This window comes from Leiobunum rupestre, chromosome 4 (assembly GCF_980474605.1).
Source record: "Leiobunum rupestre chromosome 4, qqLeiRupe1.1.hap1, whole genome shotgun sequence".
In the NCBI taxonomy this organism is placed as follows: Eukaryota; Metazoa; Arthropoda; class Arachnida; order Opiliones; family Sclerosomatidae; genus Leiobunum; species Leiobunum rupestre.
Genome location: NC_143387.1, coordinates 52,276,060 through 52,299,875, shown reverse-complemented (window position 1 = coordinate 52,299,875; position 23,816 = coordinate 52,276,060). Strand labels below are relative to the sequence as shown.

Below are 23,816 nucleotides of genomic sequence, written 5' to 3'. Positions count from 1 at the left end.
CACCGTTTCGTCCACCTCGAGCAACGCCACCGCGTGGGCGTATGCTAAAGCTTACTGATTTGTCGACGCGTGAATTACGCGTCTAAATTCCAAGGAGGGAAAAAGGGACGACGAAAAACGTTCTCTGTTATAATGCTGTATGTGCCCTTACGGGGAAACGAAATCGTTACGCGTAAAACTGGTTTGATCGCTTCAGTTTTTCGCGTCTGCTGGGTTCCCTTTTCTTCGTTTCGAACCGCCGGCGCCGACGATCACTCCGAGAGCGCGTGTTCTCTTCGCCACAGACAGGAGCGTTATTCGGGGCTTCCCGCCGTTTCTGCGAAAAAACGCTGGCTGGTTGGCTTTTCGCGTTGCAGCCTGCCTATAACGCGTTTCTTAACCCTTTCTTGCCTCGCTGTTAAAGGCAGTAATGATTATCAAATCAACCAAATACGCGATTTTTTCATTTATTGTTCGGGCAAGACAGTGAAGATTATAGGACCGCTTTTAACTAGTGTAAAGGAAATTTCGGGACTTTGTGAGTAAATGCAAATCATTTGGAGATATATCTGGAACACGACCGGTGACTGGGGCTAGCGCCGATTTGAGACGAAATTTGTAGGACTGACTACTACAGGTATGCCCTCTATTTCCTTAATATTTCGGTTTGTTTTTTAACGGATTCGGAGACCTACATCGATTTCCTGCTTGTAAACGGGTTAATTAATGATATAGTTATCGTATGTTTTGGCGCTAAGTCGTTAATTTAATAGTATTTTGACGTGCTACGCGATTTTTACGAAATGTTGGTCTATTAACAGGGACCGTAAGAAAAGTAATGTTGGTTACGAATGGTTAAGTACTTGAAGTAGGCCTACGGGTTTTGTACATCTAGGACATCCTGAAGACTGTTGTTTGTCCATTTTATCGAAGCTAATTACAAATTGTCATTGATTGCACCCGTACTTGGGTGCCATCCTAACCGATAAAAACGTGCAGACAATTCCTTGTCTACCTTGTACGAGCCAGTCCCCGAGAAGTTACGTATGTTTTCGAATTTGGGGGTCAAATTCTTTTAAAATCAAGCCTTTCAATCTAGGATAAGGTCGTATAATTTGTCCTTATGTCCGGAGTAATTTACCCGTAAGCCTATCTGTCAATTTTCAAAACGCAATAATCGTTAAATTTATTCCTTTTACACTACTTATTCTACTTAATTTTAATAACGCGAAATTTTGAAAACCCGAAATTCGAAACTGAATAACCTTAATTAACTTTCGCTGTTTTTGCTGAGAACGTCTTTTATAGACGAGGCTATTTTCCTGCCGATTTCACGCTCCAATAGTCTCGTGACTTTTTCCCCGTCGTTTTTACCCGAATGATTCGTTTCCTTATTTACAATCGGACAGATTGCGATGTTGCAATTTCCATTTTTCAGATTCACGAGAAAATTCCTCGAAGACAGTGTCTCCCTAATAGTCATTCTCTTTAAACGTCTTCGGTTTGTTTTTGCTACGTCGCTTTTCTAGGTTTACCGACGTAGCTACGCGATGATCGTTTTCGGCACCGCAGTCGTTACCTAAATCCTAATCAGTTGTTTTAATCATTTAAAAAACACGCATTCACTATTAGATTTCGCCGTGCTAATAAAGATATAGTAACGGGTTTAAAGAGATAAAGTACACTTTTTATTTATTTACAACATTCTCCATAGATGTCGCTAATAGGCGCTTTCTGTTTCAGATAGGTATGCGTCGATATAATCGGCCTATTTTTCTAATATCGTTATCGGCCAATATCGGCTTAAGCGAAGCCGATATTGGTCGATACCGGTATTAGAAAAATATTTAAAAAAAAACATTTAAAAATAAGAAAGTTCTCGATTAAATAATGATAATATTTTATTTGATTAGCCGGGCCACGTACGCCAGACTTCAGAAGCTAGATCACACCTTTTTTAGACAAGGGGTTACGAGTGTAAACAAATAAAAAACAACGATATTCGATTTTTGATAGAAAATATGTATCACGTAAAATTCGGATATGCTCCTGAAAAACCTTTTTCATGAAAGATTAGAATAAAATTGTATGACAGTGTACTGAACCGTTTTTTACAATGATTTTGTCATATACATTACTGTTACGATAGATTTGCTAATAACGACCGATATTATTGGCCTCGAATAGCCGATATTTCGGCTGTACCCATATCGGTACATCCCTAGTTTCAGATATCCACAAAAAAAATTAGACCCTGGGCTGGTGTTGGCTGCATTTGTTCCATCTCAATTGTTTAAAAATTCCGCCGACAACATTTTTTTAAATCATTGAATTCTTAATCTGTAACTATACCAAAGATTATATAGGACTAACAATGTAAGTAATCCTATATATTTTATGTCTATGCAAAGGTTTTATCGGTAAAGGGTTTAATTGCAATCAAATCAATCAATAAATGGATTTCTAGCCCCTTTACCTGTTTTTCAATATCGAGCTATTGTAGCCAAAGGCAAGAGGTTAGGGGGCGGACGCTTCAACTCTTGCCCTATATCTCTTACCTTCTGCCTTTCGCTCTACTTGGTCCGAAAGCGGGAATAGAACAGTGTTGCCAGACGTAAGATAATTACCGTATACGTCGATATTTTTTAGCCAATTTTTGTGTCGTACGATAATTTCAACGGCTATTTTCGATAATTCATCCGGAGCGTAGGATAATGTACGATAATTTTTGAACTTAGCGGAAAAACCGATTAAAAGTAATTTTTAATATCATTTCTTCGTCCATATTTTTTCAATAAGGCCAACTTAATTTAAGTATTTTAAAATGTAAATATTACTTATACTCGAAATCATTATTACCTTCGAGCACTACCAAAGGCGGGAATTGTTCATCCAAAATATAGTTCCTCTAAATAAAGTGAGTTGGGTGAAATTTATTCTCTGCTACTAATATGAAATAAGAGCTTGAAAGGGCTTGTAAAACAAAATAGTATTTTCTTACAAATATTTCCCCCCTATTACCGTCATTGCTAAGAACATCCGCTTCTATATTAAAAAAATCATGGCAACCCTGTTTGAAAATATTTTACTACGGACTAAGGACTAACGATTAGATAGAAAACGGATAATTTTTCAATGTAAATTAACATTATGATTTTTCTGGGAGAGCAAGCTTGAGTGCAAAGTCCGTAAGTTGCGGGATAATTTTTATTCTGTGGGTGCTGTTATTTGAAAATGGGTCTTTAAAAAACGAAAGAGAACTAAGGCCATCTGTTGATCAGATAATGAAGCTACCCGGATGTTTATTAATGTTAAATGTCGACCGCTGTAGTTGTCTCGGGTAACATTGATTTCGAGTATAGACTAACAAGGAGACGACCCGAGGTGATAATCACCGATTTTGTTCAAACTCGGGTATAGTGTAAACCTCCATGTACCTTAAAAAACCTGCAAGTGAAAAGCTGCGAAGGGCTTTCGTTTTGCCATGGCAACCGAAGACGTTTTTGACCACATGATTTCGAAATTTTTCAATTGAAAATAACATGGGAATCTGAAGGATTTTTAGGGTCCCCCCTATGAAACCTTTTAAAAAAATAAAAATTTTGAAATTTTTAAAAACGTTAAAAATACATTTAAATTGATTTTAAAAATTAAATTTGATCAAGTTTAAATGCAATTTGGTCAATTGGGGGACCCTTAAAATCCTTCAGATTCCCATGTTATTTTCAATGGAAAAAAATCCAAATCATGTTGTCAAAAACGTTTTCGGTTGCCATAGCAATACAAAAGCCCGTCGCAACTTTTCCCTCGCAGGTTTTTCAAGTTACATAGAGGTGTACATTATACCCGAGTTTGAACAAAATTTGAATCGTATGATAATTGTTTTCCGAAATCGATATCTTTCTGGTCTCGGTACGATAATTCGATTTTGAGGAGCTGGCAACGTCGGAATAGACGCGACCGAAGTGTAATTTGGTCTTGAGCGGCTTGTTAATATTTCGACCGCAGAGTGGCGCATGGATTGACACGAACCCGTTATTCGATACGCGCTCGTGGCGAAATATAATTTCGTATTAATAATTCGCTTGCGTAATTTCACCGCGATATGGGTTACACGGTACTCGAGTCAAAGTGAATAAAACCGAATTTGTTTGTCCACTTTTAATTGTTTCGGAGATTCTGAACTCCTCTATGGCCGTTGCTTGGGTGGAGACGTAACGCTCATAATGATGGTCTTTGGAATGTAGCTAAATTCAGTGACGTACTTAAAACGAGGTATATTGAAAAAAAAATCCAACCCGCGCTAGATTTTGTAATTATTGTTACCAAAAATTAGGGTTTTATCGAAGAATAATGTGAAAAATTAGCCGCTTTTGGTTCTCATTGTGTAAATAATTTAGGTTAAATTGGGTTGAATAAAATATCCTGTATAAATAGGTGGCTTTACTAATCCCATTTTACCGTAAACTTTACAATTTTGGGATGGTCTAGGATCTTCGATAGGCAAATAAAATAGTGCTAGAGGGTACCGAGACCAAATTAGCGGTAAGACCGGACGTAAATAATACCTCTTAAGATATTACTGATAATGTTATTCACAAACCACTAAAGAATTAAAATATGATTTGTAAATATCACGTTTCGCGTATTCTTTTTAATGGCTTAGTTGGATACTTCTGTCGTAAGAGTTATTTTATAAAATTCTGGTAAAACAAATTTCGATTAAAAACCAGGAAAAGAAAGGAAACAAATTGTGGGTTATTGCCGATAAAGGAAATTTGCATTAATGGCGTATTTACAATTTGATATCCGAAAAAGTCATTGTTCGGAGCAGTTTTATCAAGTCGTGGATTCCGAACAAACAAACTGGAGAATGTTGTGGCCGCTGTCATGTTTGGAAAGTTCACCTTCGTCATATTGCGTTTATTCTTGTCAAATCATTCGCGAATGCTTTCCGCATGGCTGACACCTTCCAGCACACGGCCGCATGACAATGGCTAATTATTTTCGCCACAAATTGCGTAATATTTCTCATTATTTTTAAATGGTTCAGGAACTCGCGAGATTCGGAATCCGTTCGTCAACGCGTACGCGTACGTCTAGGAAATAACTTTGTTAAAGGGGGCTTTAAACTTTGTCTACTCACACGGAACGCTTTACTTCAGCTACTGAGGACAAGCTAGTCATTTATTTATCTTTGTTTGGCAGAATGTCTACCAGGCTACTTTGATGGTGATAAATGCCAGTGTATACCCGTTTTGGTTTTCAAATTTCAAAATAATTACATTCTGAAATTAAGCTTGCGTTGAGAGTAATTCAATTTTACGGTCTTATTCGATAATTTCTCAATATTTCGTCCGTTTTCATTATGGAAGTGTTTTAATTTTCAATAGGCCTTAGCTGGCATCGTTTCCTGAAAGTTACACACAGCGCCAACTTGGCTCGCGGCGTGTGTGTGAACTTCGTAATCAGGTCGATAATTTTTCTAGGTGTCAATTAGGTTTATAGGGGCTTTAAGGCATTTATCTCGTTATGACAACGTCTCACGTCATTCTGTGATATCAGACCTCCCGAAAATATTTCCTAAAAGAGGCATACTTATGGAGGGTTTAATCGGCTTTTGGTTATACTCTCTCGTTTACCTCTAATCCTCTTTTGATTTACTCGGTAAAGCACGTCCCGCTTTTCTTCTTAATATCGTTCTTAACTTCTAACCCGAGCCAATTAAACGAACGATTGCCTTGAAGCTCCTTAATGAATGCGATGGTCTGCGAGAGATAAAGTTCAGCCGTTTTTTCGTTAACAATGCTCCCCCCTTTTGTTTTCAAAAAGGGTGACGCTATGCTGAATTATTATCAATTATTGTGTCTGACTTGGGCTGATGAGGTCACAGGTGTTTTTTTTTAAATAAATTACTATTGACAACTCGCGTGAATAGTACGGCGTGGATTTTCTAGGTATCTCTCTACCTTTACGAAATTTCTCGTTATTTATTTATGAGGAAACAGATTTATTAATTTTGTCGTATAATTTTCATATTTGTTGGCTTTCTATAAATTATGTAACGTTTCTTTTTACGGAAATTCAACTAGCGCTTTTAATATATCGGTAGCTAAGATTTAGTTGGCCATTTCGCCACAGATGGCAATAGCTAAAACCCCAAATCCCTATTTTCCTGGGCCGCGTTTTTAATTTTCTTTTTTTTTAGTTCTAGCTTTATCCACAGATGGCAACCGCGTCTCCGTAGGCGACGAAAAACTAGTTTCGCGTTTACTTGCCGCGTAGTGGGTGGGTAAACTTTGATAGGCGATTTTAATGGGTATGTTCCCATTTGACCCAATTCCCACTTTACCCAAAAGATAAGAGTGGGACCGTTTGACCCAAAGCCACTTCTCCCAATTCCCACTTCACCCAAAATTCATAAAGTTATTTATTTATGGCATTAAATTAAATTTGAATACATTTGTATTGTATGTTTAATCAAGAATGTATTTATTTATACTCAGGGAGAATGAATATGTCGAGACTATCGACGGTCACGTTGAGGCCCTAACCCCGTCACGCTAAGGGGGGGGGGGGGTGGGGCAAATGAGGCGGTCTTATTTTTAGCGTCCTCGCAGCAGCGTTAAACGCGTCGAAAAACGTAATTTTTAAGAACCAATGAAATTGCAGTATTATTTGATTTTATTAAAGCGGAGGAGCATACCGGGGGCCCCAACGGATAGAATTGGAGAAACGCTAAAAATAATCTTGACATATTCGTTCTCCCTGAGTATAAATAAATACATTCTTGGTTTAATCTTTAAAAAAACCATTCAAAATAAATTAAAAATTAAATTAAATTTGAATACATTTCTATTGTATGTTTAATCTTTTAAAAAACAAGTTTTTTTAAGTTTCATATATTAAGATGTTAAAGTAGTAGGTTTATCGCAGTTGGTGTTCTGATTAACATAAAATGGGTTAGAAGTTCGAAGAATCGTATGATGTCGTTTTTATATCTTTTTGGGTGAAATGGACTTGGGAGAAATGGGTTTGGGTGAAATGGGACTAAATCTTTTAATGAAAAGGATTCGCTTTCTCTAATGAAAAATGCCCCGCATTTCCAAAAGATCGCGCTAGTGTTGCTTCGGCGTAAATACGAGGAAACGAAATGGACGCGTTCGGGAAGTTCCGGAGCTTTTCCGTCCGTTTTCAAACCTTAATGACATTCGTGGAATTGAGAAGAAATAATAACGTATCAAACAAAGAACGGGGAACAAAACGGAGATTTTTGGAATAAGAAAAGAGGGTCATTCTCCAGACTCGAGGCACGCTTATTACCAGCCAGCGCGCAATCTTTATATTTCTCGCAAAACGAGGAATAATATAGTAGCATCGTACGCTTCTGAACGGAAAATATTATGGGTCTGGGAATTCCCAAAAGCCCTCCTGGTCCGAGAATCTCCGGCTTGTCTCGACAACGGAAGAATGAAATTATAGGGCTAGATTAGCGATTGAAGTCGCCTTTACTTAATTATTTTGTTTGAAAGAGGCATGGCCAGTTCGAGGCGGTCTGATAATGTGGCTTCACGAAACGATATATCCTAGCTCTATTATACAAATTAGCGAAAAGAATTCCTTTGAATCTGGTGAATTGAAAATCGATTGACTGACGGACCATACGGATACGCCAAGTACTTCGTGATGTCGCCAGGTTTGAAAACTATTTGAGTCTCGGTTTTGGCAGCCATTTTGTTCGGTTTCATAGTGAATTGTAGCTATTGTAAAAGGGTCTAGTTTCGGAAAAATAGGCGGGAAATATAGCGGTATATGATTAATATATATATGTATGTATGCTAGCACGAGGTACGGAAGGGGAGGTACTATGGGATTTTCACCCTGATTATTCAAACGCCGGTGTGCCCCTTTAAGATGGGTACATTTGGAAGAATACCCGAACAATATTTCTTTAAATGTTTTAGAAAATAGTCAGAAATACAAACATTTATCGCGAAGAATTCGAAAAAGAACGAGACACTAAAGTCGTCAAGGCTTGGTGGGTGAATGTGATAGGCTAAGCTATCGTTTACCATCTTACACACAGCGCCAAGTTCGTTTGCGGTGTATGTGACAATTACGTAATCCTGATAACCGAAATTCGATTTCACTTTTCGAACAAATTAATCTTTGATTTAAAGGTATTTTTAAATAAGCCTTGTCTATTTTCTTAACCCCTTCACCATTTTTCATCAAAAATTTCTATATTTTTCGGACGGAACACCGAATATTTTTCATCTTTCTTCCGGTGGTTTTTTTAAAGTCTCAAAATGTTTAATTCAAGTTTACCATAATTTATGTATTTTATATATCCCATAATTAAGTTTTTTTGAAATTTCCCATAGCTTTTAGTTTGGTTTAATTCCCCATAATTGTTAGTTTTTTAATTTCCCATAGCTGTTAGTTTGGTTTTAATTTCCCCATAATTTTTAGTTTTTTAATTTCCCATAGCTGTTAGTTTGGTTTAATTCCCCATAATTGTTAGTTTTTTAATTTCCCATAGCTGTTAGTTTGGTTTTAATTCCCCATAATTGTTAGTTTTTTAATTTCCCATAGCTGTTAGTTTGGTTTTAATTCCCCATAATTGTTAGTTTTCTTAATTTCCCATAGCTGTTAGTTTGGTTTTAATTTCCCCATAATTGTTAGTTTTTTAATTTCCCATAGCTGTTAGTTTGGTTTCATTCCCCATAATTGTTAGTTTTTTTATTTCCCATAGCTGTTAGTTTGGTTTAATTCCCCATAATTGTTAGTTTTTTAATTTCCCATAGCTGTTAGTTTGGTTTTAATTCTCCATAATTGTTAGTTTTTTTATTTCCCATAGCTGTTAGTTTGGTTTTAATTCCCCATAATTGTTAGTTTTCTTAATTTCCCATAGCTGTTAGTTTGGTTTTAATTTCCCATAATTGTTAGTTATTTAATTTCCCATAGCTGTTAGTTTGGTTTTAATTCCCCATAATTGTTAGTTTTTTAATTTCCCATAGCTGTTAGTTTGGTTTTAATTCCCCATAATTGTTAGTTTTTTAATTTTCCCAAAATTTTTATGGTTTTAATTTCCCTATAAGCTTTACATTTTGTTTTAATTTTCCCATACGTTTTATGATTTTCATTATTTTTCCGAAATATTTACGAATGTTACCCACGTCAGCAAGTGGGCAAAATACCAAGGCAGGGTTGCCACGGTACCCGGAAAACCTGGAAAAGTCAGGGAATTTGAATATGGGTGGGTAAAAAATCAGGGAAACGTCAGGGGATTTTTAAAAAACTGTGGCAACCCTGCAAAGGGCCCGTGAGAAAATTTAACTTTGAGGTTCGGCATTTTGGAAATTGGAACCCAGGGGTGAATCCATGGGGATGGTGGTAAGGGTTGAAAATTAGACCTGACTTTTTTCGAGTTCGTGAATGGTTCTCCCTCCCCTTGCGTTTCATGGTTTCAAAGGTTCCGCTAATTGGCCAAAGGTCCGCCTCTGGTATCCATTTATGGGTTATTGATAGAACAACTTTTGTATCATCTGTATTTTGAAAAAAGCCAGTTTTTTGCGTATGACTGAATTCTAATTAAACAAACGCGTTAATTATTCGAAATCCGTTTCAAACCTTTTAATTCTTAACAAGCCAAATTTGGACAGCGGAGCCTTCTCATTATACACGGCGAAGAGCGGACCAGGATCCCGTGACTCTGGCGAAATATTACATTTCGGCACGTTTTCATCGGGACAAAAAAGGCGGTTTTACGCCCATTTAAATCCGCTAAAAAAGGGCCAAATATATAATTTCCAAACGTGGCGAAAATTTATTCTTTATTTTCAAGGTCACTAAAACGAAGGTTACGATACCCCAAAATCGATATATCCAAATTTGCATATTGCGTAAATTATTTAAAATAGAGAGACTGACAGCGACGGGATATTTCGTAAGACCATCCGGGTTTCAATATAAACACCGGACAGGGTGGGTCTAAAAAAAGTTCATTAGTAAAGCAAATATGTAATTAAACAAATTATAATAATGAATGCGAAATATTTTGTGGAAAGTTTCCGAGTCGAAACGCGGCGGTCTTGTTAGAAAACGATTTGCAGTTTGAATTAAATGAAAAAGAAATCGACGAAAGGTATTTGGAATTTTGGACGTGGGCCTATACCGCCCGAGAGAGAGAGAGAGGTTGAATTTAGAATGGGAACTTCGGAATGGCTCGGCTGCGTTGCCAAGTTAGTTTGTATCGAAGGCCGACGTTCCGGTTCGTAAAGTTCACCGCTTAACCTCGCTGTTGTAGGCCTTCCAAAGAAACTCGTTTTTGTATAAATTATGAAGATAAAAATGATGTTAGCGAAGATTTCTATCGTATATTTTATCTATTAAGGTTTTGAACCAGTCTACCTACGTTGGATAAAGTATTTCTTCACTAAATAATGTTTAAAAAAATTACCGATCCGATCCCAAGGTCAAATTTGAAATGACCCTGGAGCGCGGGTTAGAGAGCAACTACGCGCGGTATTCCCGCGATTTAAAATTTAAAGTTCTAAACGTAATTTATTTTATACGTCAAGATTTTGACGTTTAGTAAGCTACGGATGGACTTTGAAACTTTCTCGATGATGTCATTTGTAAAAATATCAAACTAGAATGTTCGAAATTTGTCCCTGATTTTGAGGGTAGCGACGTATCTGAAGATCTATCGGAAGCAGGGGCGTATCGAACTGGGTCGGAGAAGCCTTCGTTTCAACGCGACTCAACTGGAATTTTCTCCAGTCACTTGGCTGCGTTGTTAATAGCTCGTCAAAATTATCAGGTTGATAGACTTTATTTCTTTTTTAAACTCGCAAAAGTTTTTGAGCTTCCCTCACCCCCGAAAAAGGAACGTCCCTGATTCCAATGCTCTCATTAAATCAATAGTTTAAATCCATATATTCTCTGACTTTCTAATCGGAAATGAGGTTTTGTCATTTCTACGCTATATTTACATTTCATTTAAATGATTGGAAACAAGAATGTTTGCCGATTTAAATCTAATGATTTATTAAAAGTCATGGATTTTAACAGCATGATGTGTTATCATCGAGGAATAACAAATGCCAATAAATCGGTTCTAACAGAATTCCTATATCGATTTTACTTTTAAAAAATATATATTTTTTTTATTGAAAAATATTTTAGAGCTATGCAGTTCAAAATGTTGAAGTTAAGATTTGAAGTTGAATAATTTCAATTGACGTTCGAAAATTCCCCAAAAAATGGAAAATCACATGAAACCCTTTGAATTTGTTTATTTGTCCCATTTTTCAAAAATAGCAACCTAATCCACCATTCGCTCTCCCAGCAGGGTTGTTCAAAATGCATTTTGAAAATTCAAAATGCTAAATACCGTTTGACATTTTGAGTTAGAAAAAGTATTTGGCATTTTGCATTTTGAGTTTCTAGGAAACTATTTTGCATTTTACATTTGGCGGGTTTGATATGTGGAAAAACCTTTTCAATATGCTTTTTCAAAATGTTTTTACTCTGATACTATCATCGAGGCTCTTGTCGAGAAAGTTCGTCTGCTATTTACTGCCAAGTTATCATAGATGGCGATACTCAGGGTACGTTCAGTAAAGCCTAGTTCCCACTTAGCGAAAAAAACAATTTTCGCGCTAAAAATTGACGCACGCGAATAAAATTTGCGATTTTTTTCAAATTCGCCGCTAAAGTCGCGTCTCCGCGGTATCTAGCGAATGTTCTATTTTTTGACGTCCACACCTTGGCGATAAAAAGCTTCAGCCAATCAGAAAACGCGTTCCCTCGATCTATTCCGCTGCCGTCCGTCACTTATTAAGCCTAGGTCTTTAGAAAAGCGGCTCAGCCAACTTGACCAAGATACTGAAATAAAGGTAATTATCTCACGAATAGAATCGTTTATTTATTGAAATTATCAACAGGAACATCCATTTGGTTCATTTTGAACTGATGTTTTATGTTAGGCCTAAAACATTACTAAAAACCCGCACGAGTTGTTTTCAGCGTTTTTAAATTTTCGCGCTAAAGTGAGAACCGCTTCCCCAGCGACCGAAAAAACACGTCTTTTTTCCTTGCGCGAAAATTAAATATTACAAAATTGTAGTTATTTTATACTTAGGTTATAACTTAAAAGTTCAATTTCCAAATATAACCCCTCAAATACTCCATTACTTAGGTAATTTTTAAATAGTTTGTATTAATAGCCAAGCCTTGTCGGATTTTAGATTTGTCGTCTTTTAAAACAATTTTCGCGGCGGGAAATTCGAACACTTGATAATTACTTAATGCTGAATGATATTTGATTAATGTAAAAAGATATTTATTTCATTTTTCAATTATTATTTAAAGTTGTTACATATCAATAATTTTTGTAGAAATTACCCAAAAATGCTTTCGAGTTGCGATCCCTATGGCCCATCTGTAAAAGGCAAAACACCTGGAGTTTTTTTCCACGAGTTTCCTTCTGATGGGGCGTTGAGAGGCATCTGGCTAGAAAATATCTCTCGGGATAATTTTCAAATAAATGACAGATCAGAATCGAGCGTTGTATGTAGTTTACACTTTTGTGAAACAGATTACCGTAAAGGTCTTATATTACGAAAGCTGGAAAAACGACAATACCTACGGTATTCCCGCAGTATCCAACTTATATGATACCAAATGCGTTGAGTAAAGAGCCTGCCACGCAACGAACCACTTTAAAATTGGCAAGTTTGGCTTACGTAGCTGGTTTTGTGGTACAGAAAATGGAGCAAGCTGAATTTTGTAGCTTGTGTCTCGAGTGCATTTCCAGACCCTGCTAAATTCACCATTTTTACACTTTATTAAAACATCCGACAGAGGAGGAGGTCTTAGTTACCCAAATAAGGATTTTGTAATGGTTCATTGAGGCAGCAGTTCCTTATTTATGAGAATCAGCAAGAATTAGCGAAAACATTGAAGCTCACGTGTTGCCGAAACTTACCAGGTGTCCAATTTTGCAGTGCAATTTTAATGTCACTCATGCCTCGATATCTGCCAAATTTATCTGTGACCAAATAATACCACCCGTAGTTGATAACATAACTTGGACAATTTGATTTGAGAAAGTAAAGGAACTAGTTTACAAACCTCAATCGAGAAAACTTCTGAAAATGTAAAGGGTTTTCATTTTCATTATGGATGTTCATATTTTGATCATCATACACCAGTGATATTTCATAGTTTTCCTCAAGTTTTCCAGGATTCTTTCATATCTACCATTCATAATTACCAGTTTTCATTCATATCTACCAGTAGTCATATTTACCAGTTTTCATTCATATCTACCAGTAGTCATATTTACCAGTTTTCATTCATATCTACCAGTAGTCATATTTACCAGTTTTCATTCATATCTACCAGTAGTCATATTTACCAGTATTCATATTTACCAGCGTTCATTCATATCTACCAGCATTCATACTTCTTTACCAATGTGCATTCTGGTTTTCGTTCATTATCACTATTCTTCCAACTATATGTCTCTAAAATTTTATGAAAAAATGCAATTATTAACTTTTACGTCAAACAAATTATTTCATAAAAATATTAAAAGTATTTTTTACGTTCGTTACACTAAAATTTTAGTTGCATCACTTTAAATATCAGCTTAATAGTTTATCTACTTGCCATCAAATAGTTTAAAATCCAAACCAAAACGTTTGATGAAAAATTCCACATGTCGGTTTGTTTACATTCCATTCTAAGAACGTGATTTTCACTGGCGCCTGAGCGGTGGCACTTTTGGAAATAGTCGATCTCGGCGGGAAAAATGAATCAGAAAATTTTTAAAAGGGTTTCAAATCATGGAAAAAGGTTTATTCTACCTCTGACATCGACGAATATATCGAATAGCTTTCAATAAATTCCTTAAAGTAACGAAAAACCATAATCGTTCCATTCGACTCAATGCTAATAGTTAGGTCCGGAGGTGGCGCCAGCGCCTCCGGAGCGGCAAAGAACGAATTTCGCTATTTTTGATCTTTTGGGCAGGCCGCCTGGTGCGAGCGTTGGGAGAGCGCGAAGTTGGCCATGGAACAGCAAACGTTATTACACTTTTTGTTAGGCGACCGACAATTTGTTTGAGATATACAACTATTGGAAATTCAACCAATGAAATTAAGGAATGCCGTGACGTCACTGACGCTGAAACTTTGAAACCTTGACCCGTCGTCCACTTACTACATAATATTACTATTATCAAAATAGCAGACATAATCCTAATTTCTAAATTTTACACAGGAACCATTAAAATTGCAGAGTATGAACGGTATCAATTCCCTTCCCCCTAATTGGTTCGAATCTGTTCCATTGCGTTGAATCCCATTCGACCGAACCCAATCCCATTCGACCGAAAAAGCCGCACTTTGGCGGATTTAGGATTCGGTCTTATGGGATTGTCCCATTCGACCGAAAAAGCCGCACTTCTCTGGGTTTAGAATTTGGTTTTATCCGTTTCAGCATCTGGCAGAACAGCATGCAGTGTTACTTAACCTAACCTAACCTAACTTAAACTAAACAGGCAATTTTTAAAGTGGTCAACTCATTTGCCCACTACCACCGATTAGAAAAATACAAAACCCGCCTTTGGGCTAATTTCATCAAAAACATTGGCGGAATTCGGACGAATGGGATTCGGCGCAATGGGTAGATACCAGGCACGATTGGAACACTCACCGGTGACGCTTTCATCGCCCGCTAACATACCACGATGCACGCGGATTTAGTCATATTTATTTAGCAAAAATTTTGCAGGCAACCACCGAAGTATAGCCTATACGTGGTTGTTACCAGGGCAATAGAAAAAATTATGGAATAAATTAAATTTTAAATGAAATTGGAAAATTAAAATTAGAATTAGGAATTTTGAAGAAGCAAATTAGAAAAGATAAATTCCGAAATCAACGAACGAAATTGAAGAAATGAGCTATGGCTGTCATGGTTCCCTGATGTTCCACGTTCGGGCGCCTCTGAAGGAAATAAGCCAAGTACCTGGCGAACCTTAGATAGTACGGTTTCATTCTCCATAACTATAAATAAAAACATTCTCGATTGCATTTCATAAATGAGCGCGTCACCCAATACGCTAGTTATTTAATGGAAGAATTCCAGCAATAAAAAGCGAGTACATCAATATAACGCTGACAAGAGCGATTAATGGCGCGAAGGCCGTCGAATGAGAAAGTGTCGTCTGCTTGCATTTATTGCCTGAAGAAAACCTCTCCGTTTCAAAGCGCGCTTTTCACTTTAAATTAATTTTCTTTATTTTTGTTTTGTTAAAACGCGCCTAAATCGAGTAAATGTCTCCGTCCCGAGGCTATATTCGGCGCGTGCGACGCATTTTACAAGCTCATTTAAATCGCGCGAACTTTTCGATTTTTTTTCGCCTCGAAGGGTATTTTCTTGGAAAAGAAAAATACCTGCAAAGCCTTTTTTCACCGCTTTGTCACGATTTATCCTTTTCAAATCCTTTGAAAAGCTATTAAAAACAACAGTCACGTCAATCCGATTGGTTGTCTCGTTTGATATTTCTTTACCTTCGATTTTATGCCGGTTAATTTTTATTACGAAAGTATACGCTTTCATTTAGCCCATGTAAATTACTGAGGTACTTACGTTAAATAATAAATTAATTCAATAATAAAATAAATACTAAATTAAGTAAATAATAAAATAAATACTAAATTAAGTAAATAATAAAATAAATACTAAATTAAGTAAATAATAAAATAAATACTAAATTAAGTAAATAATAAAATAAATACTAAATTAAGTAAATAATAAAATAAATACTAAATTAAGTAAATAATAAAATAAATACTAAATTAAATAAGTAATAAAATAAATACTGAATTAAGTAAATAATAAAATAAATACTGAATTAAGTAAATAATAAAATAAATACTAAACTAAGTAAGTAATAAAATAAATACTAAATTAAATAAATACTAAATTAAGTAAGTAATAAAATAATTACTAAATTAAGTAAATAATAAAATAAATACTAAATTAAATAAGTAATAAAATAAATACTGAATTAAGTAAATAATAAAATAAATACTGAATTAAGTAAATAATAAAATAAATACTGAATTAAGTAAATAATAAAATAAATACTAAACTAAGTAAGTAATAAAATAAATACTAAATTAAATAAATACTAAATTAAGTAAGTAATAAAATAATTACTAAATTAAGTAAGTAATAAAATAAATACTAAATTAAGTAAGTAATAAAATAAATACTAAATTAAGTAAATAACAAAATAAATACTAAATTAAGTAAGTAATAAAATAAATACTAAATTAAGTAAGTAATAAAATAAATACTAAATTAAGTAAGTAATAAAATAAATACTAAATTAAGTAAGTAATAAAATAAATAATTAACTAAATAACAAAATAAATACTGAATTAAGTAAATAATAAAATAAATACTAAATTAAGTAAGTAATAAAATAAATACTTAATTAACTAAATAATAAAATAAATACATCAAAATTTTCACTCACCCTGGGCACAATTTTTACTAGCTACAGTCCTGTTCATAACGACCAACCAACTAAATATAATTTTATTTAAATAATTATTTGATTATTAACTACTCGTATGAAGATTTATCTTGTTTTATTTGTTGATTTAGGCTTGAAGGGAATATAAACACCAAGGCGTTCTTTACGTATTTTAAGAAATATAACAGCACGTAAGCCACTAAGCAGCGCCTAAAATGTCAAAAGCCGCAGGAGGGAGCGAACAATATGTTGGAACCCTTTGGAAGCGAAATAAATTCTAGAGGTGTATATTCCCTTTAAGCGTATTTAATACATTCTTGGTTTAAACTATAAGTCTCGGCTATTAACGAACCGCGTAAGGTAAGTAAAGTAGTTAGCTAAAATGGGTCAGAAATGAAAGCTATTTACCGTATTTTTAACAGAAACTAAATAAAGGTTTATCATAATTAGCATAATACCAATAAGACTTATGAAATTTCTATTGTCTTAATGCTAATTTTCTGAGCTATTTTCGACCCTGACACTCTCGTTCTATTCCGGTGTGGACGTGCAACCGAAATGAGCGGTATATTATCGTCCTTGTTGTTATAGTTCTCTTTGAGCATATTCAGACTTTGAGCCGAACTAAACCTTGATTAGTTAAGTAGGTACCCAACAGTACCAAGATTTAAATGTGATTTACTTGTAAATTGTCGTTCGTTTTGAAGGTACGATCACGAGTACTCGTTGGAAAGCTGATGACTAAACGAGTTTAACGGTGTCAATGAAAACGGACTTTGTCTAAAACTCATTTTTCATTGGACTCCGGAAGGTAGTACCTCGATATTCCTGGCAACGGAATTCGGAGGGACGCGACGAATTGGCGAATGACGTTTTTAACTAGACTATCAATGGAATGATTTTCCAGTCAACGGCCTTTTTGATCAATTTGACAGGGAATCGCTACTGACGCTCATTTGCGGCCAATTATCCACGCTTAACCCGTTCGACGCCAAAAACTAAACTGAGCGGGACACTACCTCAACCTGACAAGCTGTCGCGTTGAACGAAGTTCAATCTTGGATAAAATTAGTTTGCATGTGGTTCAATACGGCTAGTTTAAACTACCGAAGTCTTTTCTTGTACCGTCGAGGGGCTATCCTGGCGAAGATCACTCGCGGCCTCTCCAGTGGCGTAACTAGGAACTCCGCCCCCCCCCCCCCGCGAAAAATAAATCGGGACCCTTTTAAAAAGCACCGATTTTAATCATAAACGTTTGGGGGCCCCTAGTTCTCGCCCCCCCCCGCGCCGCGTGGTCTGCGGGCGCGCTATTTACGCCACTGGGCCTCTCGTTCTTTGAAACCTATATCTTTTGCAAGATACACCGTTGTATTTTCACCTACATTTTCTCTCGTTAAAATCCACGGCAAATAGTAGTCTTGGGGTTTTGTGATAAATCGACGTTAAACGCGTTAAATAAATTGGATATGGTGATCTTTAAAGAATCTTCTTTGAAATGTCTAATTTAAATTCTACAACGAGCCAACAGCCAACTGGTTATTTATAGCCCATTCAAACATCGAACAAATCGACATTTTCGATATCGTTCGCCATTAAGCCTCTTAAAGCGAAAACGGGTGCAAATCCGCGTTGACATATTTGGGGAACTCGTAAGCTCCAAGGTTTCTAGGTTAAGGAATTCGTCAATTTCACGTTTGAATAAAAAAAAGTCGCCAGTCATTGGAAAGATTGTCCGCTTAATTATCGACGAAGCTTCCCCGACAGTCAGATATTTCTTCGGCAGTTCGAGATCTCAAAATGAATCGTTTTTGGAAAAGCGGCGGTTCGTGTTGCTAACTCGGCGAGTTTCTCATTTTTGGCGTTCAATTCCGTTTTTGTTTTTCGTTCGGATTTGAAAACGCTGGGATCGGCAATTTCGGCCTCGCGATTTCGGTTTCTTCCGCGCAAAGAGAATACAATGCGGCAGGATGGCACGGCATCTATTGTTCTTCCAGTTTAAACCGCTACCTCTACTGGTTGTCTCTGGTTCTTGACAGTGGCTTCAACAGCGCCGGATTTTATCAATTTAAATTGATCTCGTGAGTATTACGCTAGATTTATATAGACGCTTTAACGGCTCGTTTCTAGAAAATTTAAACACTCGAAAATCCGTGTCAATTTGAATTGGATTAGTTTAGGTTACGGAGCTCTTACGATCCCGACTTCTGCCGGCCGTCGTTCGTTGTTTAAAGTTAGAAAATATGGGCTGCTCTTCACTAGGGCAAAAACGTCCAAAATATCCCTTTGGACTCTTGCCTAAAATAGCGGCAGTATTGGATAGTTCTAAAACTTGGATGTCCAGTTTTTAAATCGGATTTGGGCAGTGCTATTTATCGTGAATTTATCGAAAAAAGGATGACAAATTTAAAATAGCTAATTACCTCGTGGGAGATGTTGACTGGTCTTTCCGGGTACATCTCGACAAACGCAGCCAATTTTGCTGAACTAACAAGGAGACGACCCGAGGTGATAATCACCGATTTTGTTCAAAGTCGGGTATAATGTACACCTCCATGTAACTTGAAAAACCTGCAAGGGAAAAGTTGCGACGGGCTTTCGTTTTCCCATGGCAACCGAAAACGTTTTTGACAACATGATTTAGAATTATTTACATTGAAAATAACATGGGAATCTGAAGGATTTTAAGGGTCCCCCAATTGACCAAATTGCATTTAAACTTGATTAAATTAAATTTTTAAAATCAATTTAAATTTTTTTTAATGTTTTTGAAATTTTCAAAATTTTTCATTTTTTAAAAGGTTTCACAGGGGGGACCCTTAAAATCCTTCAGATTCCCATGTTATTTTCAATGGAAAAATCCCAAATCATGTTGTCAAAAACGTTTTCGGTTGCCATGGCAAAACGAAAGCCCGTCTCAACTTTTCCCTTGCAGGTTTTTTAGGGTGCATGGAGGTGTACACTATACCCGAGTTTGAACCAAATCGGTGATTATCACCTCGGGTCGTCTCGTGTAAGTTACTTATTTATAGCCCCTTTTTCCCCTCATATTTTTGTTAAACATTCGTCTGCTACAAATTCTGTATTCCAACTGCTTTTATAGCTCATTGAAATTATGTTTTGGGGGTTGAGTTTGTATATAGTTTGGGCAGTTCGAAAAAATCCTTATTTTAGCCCCGGCGTTAGGCCTAATAAGGTTTTTTTGCGTCGCCGATTGCCGTCATAGCTTATTTGCCCTAGTTAAAATCAGCCCTTAAACTTAAATTCTATTTCTCACATGCGTAAAATGCCACGATGGCGAGCATCGACGCAAAATATATAACGTTAGGTCTAATATAGAGTTGTCACACGTCAGGGAAAAGTCGGGGAATTTTAAAAAATGGGCCTATAAAGTCAGGGAGTTCAATTTTATCTGGACACGTTTTGAAAGGTAATTTTACGACAAATTCTATGATTATCATGTATTTCCTTGAAAGTTTGGCTAATTTTTTCAACATTGCAATAACCTTTTTACTGAAATATAAGTCCATTTAAATTATTTAACTTCTGATAAAAGTAAAATATAACATAAAAATGTCAGGGAAAATCTCTTAAAGTGGTCAGGGAAAACAGGAGATAGTCAGGGAATTCCCCCCCCCTTTTGCAGGGAATATTAATTGATCTAATGAAATTATATTCAAATGAAATAAACTTTAATCACAAAACTATTTTGATCTGGCCTGGTTGCTAGTCGAGCTGCTGTTTCTTAAACCATGGAAATAAATTCTAACGTAATACACTTGCGTAATAAGAATTGCGAATGAAATCAATTATCCAATTCGCCACGCCTTATTTTACATAAATAAATCAGATATAATTCAGGAAACACCCGCACCTATTTCGTCGCCAAAATATAATCAAATGTAATTAATCCAATTTAAGAGTCCGTCTTGGCTCCGTAACTAATCCGAAATTCACGTGCTCCATCCGTGAATCGTCCAGCCTTTAATACGGATTAATGAATAATTAATTTGATTTGTTCCTTCATTCCGTTGGATGCGAGCGAACATTCTAATTGAGCAAAGGCTGAGAACAAATTCCACCCACGGATATCCGTCAGGATTGCAAAGGCGTCCTTGGTTCGTTAGTACGCGACATTTTTTCTTCTGATTAATGGAAAAGCTGTCAAAACTCTTTCCTTTGACGTGGCTTTGTAGATAGCTCTTCTTTTTTATTTGGTTTGCGACACTCGGGATCGGCGGCAGCAGAGAATCCTCGTTTTAATATTCATATTTTCGCGTAAATTTCGCCCTCGGTGATAAACGGCCCATTCAGTTTCGCGAAATTCATTTTGCGGATTTTGAATATAAATAACCTTATTTCGTATAGTTTACGAGACATTTCAAATATTTGCCTTTTTCCAGAAGTATTTCGTAAACGCATCAGACTTTAAAGGAAGAGTTTCTCGTTAATATACTGATAAGAATGTATTTGTACAATTTGGAGAATGACTAGGTGGAGACGATCCATTGGCACTCTGGTCTCGTCCCCCTCCCCTCAAAAGATGAGGGATCCAAAGCGTAAGCGTATAAATGAAAGAGCGTGAGGGGGATCCGAATAGTAAGCGTATAAATGAAAGAGGGTGAGGGGGATCCGAAGAGTAAGCGTATAAATGAAAGAGCGTGAGGGGGATCCGAAGAATAAGCGTATAAATGAAAGAGCGTGAGGGGGATCGGAAGAGTAAGCGTCTAAATGAAAGAGCGTGAGGGGGATCCGAAGAGTATGCGTCTAAATGAAAGAGCGTGAGGGGGATCCGAAGAGTAAGCGTCTAAATGAAAGATCGTGAGGGGGATCCGAAGAGTAAGCGTATAAATGAAAGAGGGTAAGGGGGATCCGAAGAGTAAGCGTATAAATGAAAAAGAGTGAGGGGGATCCGAAGAGTAAGCGTATAAATGAAAGAGCGTGAGGGGGATCCGAAGAGTAAGCGTATAAATGAAAGAGCGTGAGGGGGATCCGAAGAGTAAGCGTATAAATGAAAGAGCGTGGGGGGATCCGAAGAGTAAGCGTCTAAATGAAAGAGCGTGAGGGGGATCCGAAGAGTAAGCGTATAAATGAAAAAGAGTGAGGGGGATCCGAAGAGTAAGCGTATAAATGAAAGAGCGTGAGGGGGATCCGAAGAGTAAGCGTATAAATGAAAGAGCGTGAGGGGGATCCGAAGAATAAGCGTATAAATGAAAGAGCGTGAGGGGGATCGGAAGAGTAAGCGTCTAAATGAAAGAGCGTGAGGGGGATCCGAAGAGTATGCGTCTAAATGAAAGAGCGTGAGGGGGATCCGAAGAGTAAGCGTCTAAATGAAAGATCGTGAGGGGGATCCGAAGAGTAAGCGTATAAATGAAAGAGGGTAAGGGGGATCCGAAGAGTAAGCGTATAAATGAAAAAGAGTGAGGGGGATCCGAAGAGTAAGCGTATAAATGAAAGAGCGTGAGGGGGATCCGAAGAGTAAGCGTATAAATGAAAGAGCGTGAGGGGGATCCGAAGAGTAAGCGTATAAATGAAAGAGCGTGGGGGGATCCGAAGAGTAAGCGTCTAAATGAAAGAGCGTGAGGGGGATCCGAAGAGTAAGCGTATAAATGAAAAAGAGTGAGGGGGATCCGAAGAGTAAGCGTATAAATGAAAGAGCGTGAGGGGGATCCGAAGAGTAAGCGTATAAATGAAAGAGCGTGAGGGGGATCCGAAGAGTAAGAGTATAAATGAAAGAGGGTAAGGGGGATCCGAAGAGTAAGCGTATAAATGAAAAAGAGTGAGGGGGATCCGAAGAGTAAGCGTATACATGAAAAAGAGTGAGGGGGATCCGAAGAGTAAGCGTATAAATGAAAGAGCGTGAGGGGGATCCGAAGAGTAAGCGTATAAATGAAAGAGCGTGAGGGGGATCCGAAGAGTAAGCGTATAAATGAGAGCGTGAGGGGGATCCGAAGAGTAAGCGTATAAATGAAAGAGCGTGAGGGGGATCCGAAGAGTAAGCGTATAAATGAAAGAGCGTGAGGGGGATCCGAAGAGTAAGCGTCTAAATGAAAGAGCGTGAGGGGGATCCGAAGAGTAAGCGTATAAATGAAAGAGCGTGAGGGGGATCCGAAGAGTAAGAGTATAAATGAAAGAGGGTAAGGGGGATCCGAAGAGTAAGCGTATAAATGAAAAAGAGTGAGGGGGATCCGAAGAGTAAGCGTATACATGAAAAAGAGTGAGGGGGATCCGAAGAGTAAGCGTATAAATGAAAGAGCGTGAGGGGGATCCGAAGAGTAAGCGTATAAATGAAAGAGCGTGAGGGGGATCCGAAGAGTAAGCGTCTAAATGAAAGAGCGTGAGGGGGATCCGAAGAGTAAGCGTATAAATGAAAGAGCGTGAGGGGGATCCGAAGAGTAAGAGTATAAATGAAAGAGGGTAAGGGGGATCCGAAGAGTAAGCGTATAAATGAAAAAGAGTGAGGGGGATCCGAAGAGTAAGCGTCTAAATGAAAGAGCGTGAGGGGGATCCGAAGAGTAAGCGTATAAATGAAAGAGCGTGAGGGGGATCCGAAGAGTAAGAGTATAAATGAAAGAGGGTAAGGGGGATCCGAAGAGTAAGCGTATAAATGAAAAAGAGTGAGGGGGATCCGAAGAGTAAGCGTATACATGAAAAAGAGTGAGGGGGATCCGAAGAGTAAGCGTATAAATGAAAGAGCGTGAGGGGGATCCGAAGAGTAAGCGTATAAATGAAAGAGCGTGAGGGGGATCCGAAGAGTAAGCGTATAAATGAGAGCGTGAGGGGGATCCGAAGAGTAAGCGTATAAATGAAAGAGCGTGAGGGGGATCCGAAGAGTAAGCGTATAAATGAAAGAGCGTGAGGGGGATCCGAAGAGTAAGCGTCTAAATGAAAGAGCGTGAGGGGGATCCGAAGAGTAAGCGTATAAATGAAAGAGCGTGAGGGGGATCCGAAGAGTAAGAGTATAAATGAAAGAGGGTAAGGGGGATCCGAAGAGTAAGCGTATAAATGAAAAAGAGTGAGGGGGATCCGAAGAGTAAGCGTATAAATGAAAGAGCGTGAGGGGGATCGGAAGAGTAAGCGTCTAAATGAAAGAGCGTGAGGGGGATCCGAAGAGTAAACGTATAAATGAAAGAGCGTGAGGGTGATCCGAAGAGTAAACGTATAAATGAAAGAGCGTGAGGGGGATCCGAAGAGTAAGCGTCTAAATGAAAGAGCGTGAGGGGGATCCGAAGAGTAAGCGTATAAATGAAAGAGCGTGAGGGGGATCCGAAGAGTAAGC

The 23,816-nt window shown here is 37.3% G+C and overlaps 1 protein-coding gene across 3 annotated transcripts in view; it reads left to right on the top strand.

Moving 5' to 3' along the window:
• The first annotated feature begins 311 nt into the window (after positions 1-311).
• LOC149948219 (sodium-dependent serotonin transporter-like) overlaps positions 312-23,816 on the top strand; it is a 48,582-nt gene continuing 25,077 nt past the window's right edge. The window contains exon 1 of one of the 3 annotated variants that reach the window (XM_090173178.1): positions 312-616. The gene's annotated coding sequence lies outside the window, so the exon portion shown is untranslated. Of the gene's footprint in view, positions 617-10,081; positions 10,127-18,594; positions 18,619-23,816 lie in introns of those variants that run through there. The other 2 variants (XM_090173179.1, XM_090173181.1) reach the window with 2 other exon arrangements.